We start from the raw sequence: 4,421 nt of genomic DNA, 5'->3' as shown, positions 1-4,421 counted from the left end.
TTCTTGATATATTTCTCCAAATGAGAACTCCTTTTTATATTAAAAATTACCACACTCCCATTAATTTTGTTTTCAGATTATGGATTTGTGATTATAAAGTCAATACAATCACTTTCAAAGATGAAAATTTTGTTGTTAGAAAAAAATATGTGTATTTTATTCTGTGTGATTGTTGCTGAGATAATGTTTTATGTCCATTAGCAGTTATGTGAGACACCATTCTAAAAAGCAAAGCACTACAGTCAGCAAAGGATTAGGAATTATGTTTTCCCCTATTTTGATGGGAAAAATACAACTGTAGAGTTACATACAAGCCAACATAGAGCTACTAAATGTTATATATAAAGTTTTGGTGCTGCAAAAGAAATAGCACTCGCATATAAAATTTCCTTTTAATTCTTAGCAAGGCAAGTTACTTCTACAGAAGGGTGCATGCTTACACATGGAGCAATGGTGAGCACACACTTGGACAAGGGAGAGGAAGGGGTTCTTATCCCTGACGCACATGGCCCCTGCTGCTGTGTCATTCCCTATTGGCTAGGGTTAGACTGCACAGGCTAAACTAATTCTGACTGGCTAATTTAAAGAGAGTGACAGGGTGAGTGGTTTGGCAGGAAAAATGGTTACGACAGAGCAAGTAATCGGAATGAGTCAGGGTGGAGCAGATGATTGAAATGAGTCAGGGTGAAGCAGGTTATAGAAAAAGGTTGCTTTATAAGGAAGTTTAAAAGTAGAAGGTAAAGAATTGAACATACTGACATATTGATTATTTGAAAATAAATTTAGAACTCATATCTAACAATCCCTCCCCTCATGTTTCCTTACAGCTTTCTTTTCAAACCTTTTTTAAACATGTCTTGGTTTAGTTGTTTTGCTTGATTTTCCAAAAGAAGAAGCTTCTCTGGATAAGGTGGAGGATAGTTAAGGGAGGTTTTAGCATGTGCCGTTTTTATGAGCCTCTGCATCAACCTATGGATGCATGGTATGACACAGCACCTGACAAGAATAAGTACGCCCATTATGGCTGCAAGGGAAGTAACAGTTGAGGCTATTATTCCTTTCCATTTACTGAACTACTTTTCTAGCCATCCTGTAAAGGGGTCATTTACCCCTGAGTTGTTGGCTAACTCATTGGACAGAGCAGTCAGACCTTGCAATGCCTTTGTTATCCTTCCATCAGGGGCAGTGTTGTTTGGGATGAAGGTACAACATTGAGTTTTAATCATGACGCAAACTCCTCCTCTTTCTGCTAATATCATGTCTAAGACTATCCTATTTTCCCAAGCCATCTGGCTAGTAGCCCCTAATTGCTCAGCTATTCCTTTAACAGCATCTCTAGTGTAGTTAATAATCACTGTTGGTTGTAGTAGATGTAGTTTATCCAATCCACATTTTTATTAATTGTTACCTACCAAAATATTGACTTAAATCCTGCAGCTATTTGATTTTGTGTTTTAAATTGACCTGGTATTCCCCGTGGGACTCCAACTGCATCTAACTAGACGTGAGAGTCTAAAGACCCATCAGGGGCTTCTCTCACTTTACATTGTCTTATTTTTCCTTCCTCTGGTTGATGAAATGCCACGGTGAAAGGGATAGCCAATTGGACTAAAGCACAAGTGCCACTCCAGTTATTTGGCAGAGTGTCCAGTAAAGGTTCACCACAATACCACCACACATCCGTTCACAGATGAACAAGGGCTGACTGATTGATAAGCTCTTGAAAATTCTTAAGCTCACTGCATCCCTTCAGGTCTCCAAGGAATGCTGAGTTTCCTCCCTGTCATGGGAGACACGAAGTGAACTTAGTGTTGGGAGACAGAAGCTGGATGGCCCCCGGGGGCCGACCCACAGGGTGCCAGACTTCGGGATATAGCAGAGAGAGCTTGGCACAACTTATTATTCCAGGCCGTAGAAATCTAGAAAATAGCTACCATGCAACCCACGCCCAGTCAAATGGAGGACCACCTTAGTAGAAAGGGGACAATCTGGGCCTCTGGCCTGCTGTGGGCACAAGCATAACAATTGCTTTTGTTTAACGTGTGGACAGAATATTTTATCCATTCCAACCAGGCATTTGCATCTTGGTATCCTGTCCTAATTGCCAAAGTTTGTTTTAAGCATTTAACTTTTACAATAGCTATCTTGGTCTTGTCGTTAGATGGAGGAGGAGCAATTGTTCCATTGTGAGAGGTTTTGGAAGAAGGCTTAGAGGAAGGTGCAGGCAGTGGGGGATCAAATAAATGCATTTTAAAGAATCTAAGAGGGTTTGTCCCTGAAACCTCAGCCCCTATACTATAAAACCGGCTTAAAGAAGGGAACTGGCTTAGAAAAGGGAGAGAACTTTGAGGGTTTCAGATAATAAACTGCATAGAATTACACTGGTTTAGCTGACAGGAGGGAGGGAGGGAGGGAGGGCTGTCCTTCTAGTATAATGAATTTTATACTAGGAATTATACTATATAATGAATTTTATACTAATTCATTACACTATATAATGAATTTTATACTAATTCATTACACTATATAATGAATTTTATACTAATTCATTATACTATATAATGAATTTTATACTAGGTTTTAGGAAATTATAAAAACCAGTTGGGGCAGTCCATTCTTGCTCTTTAGTGGTCCACAGAACATAGGACTAACTATGGCATAAAAGCTCTACATTGGGGAGCAAGACTCCTGGTTGACACTGGGATCTTTATCAAAATCTCCCCGGATTAAATGGTGCCAGTTCACTAATGCCCAGTCTGAGGAGAGTCAGGAGGGACAGAGGTACTTTTCTGAAGTAGAGAGCTGTCTTTGACTTGGCAAGTCCCCACAGGGTATAACAAGGCAAGCATTAAATGCAAATAGTTTGAGGCAAAATTGACTTGGTTATGTTAATAACTAGATGGTCAGCAACAGAGCAAGGAAAGAAGAAAGAGTAATAGAATAGATGAGAGTTAAATTTTTCTTAGCTTTAGTTTGGTAGGGTTTTTCCCTGGGACCATGGCCCACGACTCAGGAGGGGGCGGCACTTTCTTGACTCAGGTGTGATGAGTCCATCCCCTTTCCACTGTACAAACAGCAGTCTCGGTAGTTAGCAGAAAAAGGTAGGGTCCTTCCCAGACTGGCTTGAGTTTTCCTTCTTTCCACCCTTTGATGAGAACATGATCCTCAGGCTGGTGCTGGTTTACTGGAAATTCTAGGGGTGGTACATGTGCTAAAAGACTTTTAGTTTTGAGGGAAAGGAAAGTGGAAGATAAACCAAGTATATAATTTCTAAGAAATTGACCTTTTGTTTTAAATGTGGGGACATCAGCAGTGGACTTTATAGCCTTTGGTGCTTTCTTATTGAGAAGTTTCCTTTAGCACCAATTTTTATTAGTTTTTAGACCAAAGAAAGCCAAACACCATTTTATATTTGACAGTGCTTCCTGTATGATCTTTATACCAGATAAGCTAAATTTCACCTTTATATTAGTGTGTTATTAATGTTAAACTCAATTTTAATAAAACCTTGTAGACATATTTATCCAATTTTAACATCTGACCATAAGGTAAGATTTTTATGGACTCTTTTCAACCTTTTATAATTTTTGTTAAGAGCAGGTTAGTGCTTTAAGAAAAACCTGTTGTGCTTTTATTTTAATGTCCAGTTCACAGAAAAACCGGATGACACCTCTTTACTTTAGCCAATATGTTTACACACAGAATTTCCTTTACAATTAATGTTTCAAAACTTGCTTAAACCTTTAAAACAATATATAGATATATTTTTAACCTTTTAATGTAGGTAGAAATCCACATTCTTATGCCTCCTTATAATCCTTTTACCAAAGGTATATTTTACTTTCCATATACATCTTGCACATAAACTGTTTCTTCAGTAGTTTTACATTCAGGAGGCCTAATTACTTTTAAATTATACAACATTTCTTGCATAAATTCCCTTTTATAACTTTTTTTCCCGACTTTCACAGATAATTCTTCAACATGTCTCAACTTTCTGACTTGTTGCAAACATCCCTTTCTTTAAACAACCAGTTAACGTATTTTAGGACAAGAATTTACCATATAACATTCTTTTCACATAAATTCTCCTCCTTTTTTTCCCCCCAAAGATGGTAACCATTCTTTTCCAAAGTGAACTTCCTTCATGTCTATCGACTAGACTGCCTAAGGCCACAAGATTAGAAGTTAGGATAATACATGTTACACTGTTAACTTTTAGCAAACTTTACTTTTTGTTGAAAACCTTGTAAGTTTGGGATTTCAATTATCCTTTGCTATTAATAAGATCTTACTTAGTCCAACTTAAGTTATAATTGGTATAGATGGTTCCTTCCTGGTTCTGTAAGTACTTTAAGGCTTGGCTGAGTGCAAACAGCTCCCACATTTGAGTAGACCAATTTTTTTTTTTTTTTTTTTTT

Source organism: Colobus angolensis, unplaced genomic scaffold, assembly GCF_000951035.1.
Source record: "Colobus angolensis palliatus isolate OR3802 unplaced genomic scaffold, Cang.pa_1.0 Scaffold103, whole genome shotgun sequence".
In the NCBI taxonomy this organism is placed as follows: domain Eukaryota; kingdom Metazoa; phylum Chordata; class Mammalia; order Primates; family Cercopithecidae; genus Colobus; species Colobus angolensis.
Note: the sequence above shows the minus strand (reverse complement) of the source record.